Genomic DNA, 8,533 nt, shown 5'->3' with positions numbered 1-8,533 from the left:
TCACAGTGTAGTTGCTGCATATGAGATAACATTTACACAGAGTGTTTCTTGGAAATTGGTTTTATATAAATGGTTATTATTAGTATTTAAAAAGTGGTCATAAAACCCTGTGTTAGAACACTTCCCATGTTCCTACATATACTGGAAAGGCTCATCTAATAGACTACTTTATATTTTATCTCCACATTATATTGATGGGTCATTTACCAGATCACATTTAAGTGAAGCTGTTCTCTAAAATCGCAGTCAGCCTGACACAGAGTAGTACCACAACAGTGACTATGAATTCAACTACATGCCTGTATTCATATTTATTTAAATGCCTTAAACAGGAGTTWTGTCTCAGTTGCAGGGCTTGATAATGAGCAGTTATGCTGTGAAGAGGTCACATGAAGAAACAAAATGCTAATAAAATTCTCTAAATGTGTTATCATTTGGAGTTTTTCTGTATTGATTTGTGCTCATTATGTTCACTGTATTTGTTTATTACATGGTTGTTACATAAAGACCCTTAAGTAGGTATAATATTTTTATTGTATATTGAGATATGCACTTTACTGCATCATCCAACCCTGAAAACCAGGTTGACCCAAAGCCTGGATGTAATTTGCACMAACAGATTTAATTGCTTCAACTCTGACTCATTAGTTCATCAGGTTAACTCTCCATCACAAAACCAGCTAAACTTCCTTCTCATGTCAAACATGTCTCAAACACCAACTGAAACCATGACTGATAGAACCTGTTATATAAGTAACTTGGTGTTTTTATGCAGCTCAAAAACATCATTAAACCTTAAGACAAAGCAGGATGTACCGGTAGGCTGGGTCTGAGTCACTGGTTTTTATCATTAAACTCATTTAACCTGAGCTTAGCTGTACAAATGGCTCAAATGCAAATATTGCAATAAAAATATCACATTTAGTTCTTAATTTTACTGATTAAAGAAGGCAAAAAAACATATTAGACTCACTGTACCTCAGCCAAACCTTTGCAGCTTGTTTGTCTGAATAAACAAAGTTTCAAGCCTTCTAACATAACATAAAAAAATTTACCTAAAAATCAGTGGTGGGCAGCACTAATGTAAAAATTACTTCCACCAGCCCTAAAACACTAACTCAAATATTTAAATCCCCTAATTCTTAAGCACTAAAGCACTGAAAATTTTAGCAAAAGCAAATTTTAAAGCACTAAAATAACCCAGTCAACCCATGAACTTTCTTCAACAAACAACATGAGTCACATGTTGCTCTGTAAAGACTTATCATTGACAWYCCACAGCTGTATTTGAGTTCRTATGTTGTCACCTGGTGGATAAGTGACACACATGAACAAAATGAGTGACAGCTTTCACCATCAGCTGTTAACATTAACACTGATCAATAACATTTAAAGACCTCAGTTATTGCTTCGAAATTTAGCCTAGAAACTTAGCAAGTGCTAATCCACTAATATTTTTTTAGCAAATAAATTAACAAAAGCCCTAAAACACTAATCAGGAAATTAGTTCCCCTATTAGTGCTTTAGGGGAACTGTGCCCACCACTACTAAAAACAGATTTTAGTTAAAGTGTTGCCTAAAGACAGAATAAGGATTTTCTTTCGGTCATCTTGACGTTTCCAGGAGGAAATTAATGTCTCTAAAACTTGATTTTTGTCTTTTAAAAACAGGTTTAAAACTCTTCAGATATTTCTGAAATTATTATTTTAAAATGCTATATTACACACGTGAATTATCATCGAATAAAAATGTGGAAACGTGGAGAAATGAAASTCCAGGGGAGCTTTTTGATGTCAAAATTTGACAGGATGATCAACATATCAACACTCCTGTCAGGAAATATTAACAGATAATATTCTGAGCGCACAAAGGACAGTCGAAGGGCTAACATGACCAAACTACAGAGCAGGAAGAGGAACGACACACACACACACACACACCTGTGGTTACAGAGTCAAGAGGTAGCTGTGATCTGGTCATGTAAAATAAACAGGATTGTAAATCCTCTTATCTCCACACACACATCCTTACATCACTCTCTCTACCTCATTTACTCCTCTTGAAATAAAAGAGCTCTYTGATAAACAAACACTCCAACTCCTGGCTCTCACTGTTCTGCCTCGAAATGAAAACAGTTTAAAAATAAAAACACAAAAATCAGCTTTAGCAGGAGGTTGTGTTAAATATGTTCACATGTGACGAACCAACACTGAGATTCACCGTCTCTGCTGAGAATAATCTCATGCTGCAGTGATCTGAGAGGCAAATTAGAGGACGGAGAGCAAAAACCAGCAGGAAGGAAGAAGTGCGTCGGCGCAGMAGTGATGGTGTCACCATGACAACAATTATTAGGAGGAGTGATCAAGGAGAGAATTACATAATCTCTGCAACACAGGTTTACACAAAAAAAAAAAAAAACACGTTTCATCTCTTATTACCTCTCGTTGGCATAAAAGGCCAGAAATCCTGTAACCGTTGAGTGCATGTGTTTGTCTGTTAGCAAAATATTTCAYGAATCACTGGACAGATTTTAGCTTTTGGACAGGCTTTAGCTTTTAGAGACAACCTTTAATGCCGTCAGTTTTATTCCTATTTTATTATGCTAATATCTGGCACAGAGGTAGCTGGGAGTCATTCCCATCACATATTCTGAGCACCAACAGTTGCCATAAAATCTGTTTAAAATCTTGCCAAGCAATGCAGGAATCCTTGGAGTGTACCAGTCAAGCTCTGCATCTAATAAAAAAATCGAGATAAAGCTAAATAAATGACGCTTTATAAAGGTCAACATTTCATTTTTATCTGTGCGAGTCGTCACCCTCCACTTCCTTCCAGTCTTCAAACTGACTGTAAACTTGGCTGAGGTGGGAAATTTCTCACCTGTTTGTGGGAATCACATATTTGCACAATGGTGTTTTAGGTGTGGTCTGAGGTTACAGGAACACAATGCTCTCAGCTTAATGTGACGTGAGTGGGAACATCTGACACCAGTAAAAAGATTGAGTTGTTACAAACCAGCAGAAACCAGTGGAAGTGATTCCATTTTAACAGAGTTGTAAAGTAACTAAGTACAAATACTTTGTTACTGCACTTAAGTAGAAATTTTGGTTATCTGTATTTTATTTGAGTAATTATTTTACCTTTTACTTACTACATTTTAAAAGTTATCTGTAGTTTCAACTCCTTACATTTTTTAAAAAAGGTAAGAAGTAGAAAGTAATTTCTCCTATTTTATTCTGGGTTGTTATTATTAAAAAAAATACTATCCTGATAGTTGAACCCTCATCTATGGTCAGGAGCTTTGGGTTGTGACAGAAAGAACGAGATYGTGGATACAAGCGGCTGAGAAAAGAGTTTCCTCTGCAGGGTGTCTGGGCTCTCGAGAAGCTCAGTCATCCAGGAGGGACTCAGAGTAGAGCCGCTGCTCCTCCACGTCGAGAGGAGCGAGTTGAGGTGGTTCATCTGGTTAGGATGCCTCCTGGACGCCTCCCTGGTGAGGAGTTCTGGACATGTCCCACTGGGAGGAGGTCCTGAGGAAGACCCAGGACACGCTGGAGGGACTATGTTTCTCAGCTGGCCTGGGAATGCCTTGGGATTCCCCCRGATGAGCTGGTCCAAGTAGTTGGGGAGAGGGAAGTCTGGGTCTCTCTGCTTAGGCTGCTGCCTCCGAGACCCGATCTCGGATAAGTGGAAGAAAACGGACGGACGGAGGGACTATCCTGATAAATAGTCTCTCCTGGATAGAGTGAATTTAACTGTGGTTGGATGTTCATTACTTTCATGGACAGAATTTCTAGGCGCAGCCGAGGTGTTGAGGGGATCCGTTTTGGTGGCCTTAGGATCGCATCTCTGCTTTTTGCGGATGATGTGGTCCTGTTGGCTTCATCGGAACGAGATCTGCAGCTCTCGCTGGAGCGGTTCGTGGCCGAGTGCGAAGCGGCCGGGATGAGGCTCAGTGCCTCCAAATCCGAGGCCATGGTCTTGAGCCGGAAAAGGGCAGAGTGCCTTCTCCGGGTCAGGGGCGTCGTCCTGCCTCAAGTGGAGGAGTTTAAGTATCTGGGGATCTTGTTCACGAATGGGGGAAGAACGGAGCGGGAGATCGACAGGCGGATTGGCGCAGCGTCTGCTGTAAAGCGGGCGCTGTACCAGTCCGTCATGGTGAAGAGAGAGCTGAGTCAGAAAGCGAAGCTCTCGATTTACCGGTCGATCTACGTTCCTACCCTCATCTATGGTCATGAGCTTTGGGTCATGACCGAAAGAACGAGGTCCCAGATACAAGCGGCTGAAATGGGTTTTCTCCGCAGGGTGGCTGGGCTCTCCCTTAGAGATAGGGTGAGAAGCTCGGTCCGGGAGGGACTCAGAGTAGAGCCGCTGCTCCTCCACGTCGAGAGGAGCCAGTTGAGGTGGCTCGGGCATCTGGTAAGGATGCCTCCTGGACGCCTCCCTGGTGAGGTATTCCGGGCACGTCCCACCGGGAGGAGGCCCCGAGGAAGACCCAGGACACGCTGGAGGGACTATGTCTCTCGGCTGGCCTGGGAACGCCTTGGAGTTCCCCCGGAGGAGCTGGAAGAAGTGGCTGGGGAGAGAGAGGTCTGGGCCTCCCTTCTGAAGCTGCTGCCCCCGCGACCCGACCCCGGATAGGCGGAAGAAAATGGATGGATGGATGGATGGATGGATGGATGGATGAGAAATATAAATATATACCATTCTGACACTGTATTACTTTGTACGYAGTCCATCACAGCTGCACACCATTGGAAAAGTAATTTTTTTTGAGAAGTCACCTCCCAATAAATGTCATTTAAGCGCTCACTTTTACTCAAGTATCATTTGAGGTACTTTATATAACACTGCATTTTAACCCTTAAAGGGGACAGATCATGCAAAGTCCACCTTATTTTAGCTGTTAAATGCTGTTCATTTGCAAATAAAAAGTTTCTGCGCTGCTGTATAGTCGTAAACCACTCTATCAAACCAGAATGGACCGGTCTGGAAGCTGGAGGGGGGCGGGGTGTGCAGCGCATCGTTCGGATTTAAAGAGACAGCCTCAAAATGAGTTGATCTGAGACACACCTCAGAAAAGGGGGTTCAAGACGGGTTTGTGGAGTTACAATAAGGAGGAATTCATAAAGCGTTGCTGTTCCACTTTACGTAGACCCCAGCTGAAGGATTTAAATGTGGAAAAAGAAGGATTTAAAAGCAGGATCATCCCACTGAATCTACAGGGCTTCTTCAAACTAACACGATTCACACAAATAACCCATGCGTTTTAGTTCATGGGAATGAGATTTCATCTGCCAATCATAACGGCTTTGCTTATTACTAAAGTATTTGCAATAAAGCTGATTCACCTTCCAAACAAACTGAGCTGCTTCTTTACTTCTGCAACATTAAGCCGTGAGTCAGACACCAACACAGAAACCGTCTGGCACCTGGGAGATGCAGACTACAAGGCTGACTGTGCCGTCGCTGAGATGTGAGCTCAACTCGACTCTGTGGAGTGAAAAAAAAACCTGCCTCGACACAAACAGCAAGTCTATTTGTAGCTAAGAGTCCAGACACGGAGTCAGAAATACACTGTGACTCACTGCCTGTGGGCTGGAGAGAGTCGGAGAAGCTGCAGATGTCACAATCAGTTTCAAACTGGTGACTGTGTAGAAACATGCCACTATTTTTTTATTTTCTTATATATAAATATATATATAAGTTTAGGTCCTCTAAAGGTGTTTCATACATTATACACTGTCTTAATTGTCCATCTACTTTAGTTATTTAAGTGTTTAAAGTCTCCTCTGGCTGACTAAACCATAWTTTYTCTTGTTAAGTTAATSTAATTTGTTATTCAAAACAGTACATTATTGAGGTCTTATCAACACAGCATAAAACAAATACACTGGATAAATGAAGGTCTGCACAACTTGTTTGTGGTGTCCCCTCTACTGTAGCATACATCTCATCCAATTCAAGTTAAGTTGCAGAGGAAAAACAAATAGAATAAACAGCTGAAGCATCTTCAGATTTAACTACGATTTCTTTAGAAAAGCCACACCTTGACTTGAAAATCACCAACACTTTCTTGTTAATGTGAATCTGTCAGATTGTGGCGTCTCTTGTGCATAGATAAGACTAGAATCTGGCGAGGACATTTAAAATCCTAAATTTTCTTGTTTTGTTTTGGATGATTGCACAGGGGGGGTCATTGCAATTTAGCAGAAACCTGAAGGCTTTAAAACAAAACGAACACGTAAAAGCAGATATTTATAATTGCATCCAACTCGACTAAAATGCTAGTTCGAGCTGAGGAAAAAGCAACTCCAGAGCATGATGCTGCCGCCGCCGTGTTTCACTGTGGGTTCAGGTCAGTGGAGGATGCTGGTCTTTCAAGAAGAGGAAGCTCAATTTCGGCCGACATAATAAAATGTGTCGGTTGATAAATTCTACCCTCCGTTCCTTTTCATCATTTCATTTTAAAAAACAAAACCTTACATAAAACAAAATACAAAAAAAAGATGAAAGGCAGCAGAAGAAGAAAAAGATCTTATATCTGCTCCTATTCACAAAAAAATATTAATTTCAAACAATAATAAAACAAAACAAAAAATTCAACCCCTCAAACAGTGACTCATACAAATACAAATTAAACAATTTCATCTCTTTAACAATTTTGCTTTGATCATTTTTTTAAAGGAATTAATTGATCCAATGCTTTTATAATCATTTTCCAGATTATTCTCTAGTCTTTTACAGCAGCCAGCTCACTTTGTCAAACCAGGCCAGCAGAAAAGACCTGTTATTTCCCCACTGTGGGATCAATAAAAAGTTGTTTATCTTACTTTTCCCCACCTTTTGCACCAAATTAATCTGAGGAGTTGATCAGCCCTGCTGTTTAACTCTAAGTTTTTCTTCATAAGGAAGACTATCAAATGGCTTCGCCAAAATCCGGTCCACAACATTCAAACTTTCTAACATTATGTACAGCTTGCTACCTAGCTAGCTCTCTAGCTGGGACTGGTGCGATGTTAGAGTGAGGTGTGTCCGCCTGTGAGTGCTTTATGACGGTGGAGGGGCTCAGCAGCAGCCGCCTGACAGAAGAAGTCAGAAAGAGTGATGTCTCCAAACACAAGCAGCTACAAAACAACCACCAGAAATAAAAACTYSATTTGYCKCTAGTCGTTTTTAACAAARAAAATGCTGCTAAAAGGATTAATAAAGTCTYCGGTTCAACTCAGAACAGAAACKAAAGCAACTCTTGGTAATGCCACWGTTGTTAAATACTCTCTCTTCACTGAATTTAATGGGATTTCTAGTTCTGAGAGAATTTTTTTATAACTTTTCTGACTGATGCCATTCAAAGTAAATATCTTTTTGATGCTCTGAGTCCTCTGTGCACCTGGCAGGACAGCTGAATTTTACTTCAGATTGACCAATCACTCTAACTGATATGATGACAGGTGTGTTCCCAAGAAAACTGGGGAGGTTGAGTTGTACAAAGTACAATGCAAAACAGGGAGGTAACCAACTTAAATTAGAGGTTGTGGATAAAGAYGCCCTGTTGACAGGTGTGACACCTCCTTAAAAATGATTTATTCATTCCTGGTGATGCTTCTGGCCAAACAAGCTTAGCTTGAAAAAACACACAATCAGACACCCTGTGAAAGTCGTCAAGCCATCATTTAAGACTTAAATGTTCCCTGCAATTTCATTTAAGAGCTAAAATAAACAAAAATAAAGCTATGAAAAACTGCTTTTTTATTGACAATAATGTTTATTCTTACAGAAACTAGCATTTTCATTGCAAACCTTTAATTAAAGTCTGCAACCTCTGTTGAATCATGTTCAGTGTGGTCTGCTGCCAGAAAAGCCTAAACGTATATTTATGTCTTCAAGTGGAATCAGAACATCAGAGAGAAGGAGGGATTAAAGGCAAAGATGGAAAAAAGCTCAGGGATTGCGCAGAAGAGGTGGAACGACAGACAGGTATGAGGGGGCAGAAGAGGAGTGTAAGCTGAGCGGTGCAGAGGTCCAGCAGAGGATCTGATATCTGAGACTCCGGAACAAGAGGACATACAACACCAGCCTGGGGCAGACTGTGCTGAACGCCTCGACCCCGCTGCAGGACTTCACATGAGGACGTTCTGAAATCATCATGTCGCTGAGCTCTACCCTGACCGATGAAGACGCAGAAAAACGGCTCCGTTTCTGTTTGTGTTCAGAACGAAAAGTGACAAGAAAGTTTAGCAGAACCTGATGGCAATCAGGATGTTTGCAACAAAACCATCAAACCTTCTGCAAACGCTGCATTCATTCTGATGCCATATTTTATAAACACTAAAATGGCGATATTGCCTTAAAACAAATTGTTAAACTGCTGTGCAAAATTATAGATTTTGCAGAATTAAGGATTTGGTTTGTCCTTTTTGTTCTATTTTTTTTAAACAAAGTTTTTGAAATTTGCAGAATGCTGCATAACAAAACTGATTAAAACAGACAACAACAGCAACAGCATAAAAAAACTAATAAATAACCAATTAGT

General features: G+C 40.6%; 1 protein-coding gene across 4 annotated transcripts in view; it reads right to left on the bottom strand.

The window, feature by feature from the left end:
• LOC106521786 (putative homeodomain transcription factor 2) overlaps positions 1–8,533 on the bottom strand; it is a 40,977-nt gene that overhangs the window by 16,741 nt on the left and 15,703 nt on the right. The gene's annotated exons all lie outside the window — the stretch shown is intronic.

The sequence above is a fragment of the Austrofundulus limnaeus genome, unplaced genomic scaffold (assembly GCF_001266775.1).
Source record: "Austrofundulus limnaeus strain Quisiro unplaced genomic scaffold, Austrofundulus_limnaeus-1.0 Scaffold115, whole genome shotgun sequence".
NCBI classification, from domain to species: Eukaryota; Metazoa; Chordata; class Actinopteri; order Cyprinodontiformes; family Rivulidae; genus Austrofundulus; species Austrofundulus limnaeus.
This window is presented reverse-complemented; position numbering and strand designations above follow the sequence as displayed.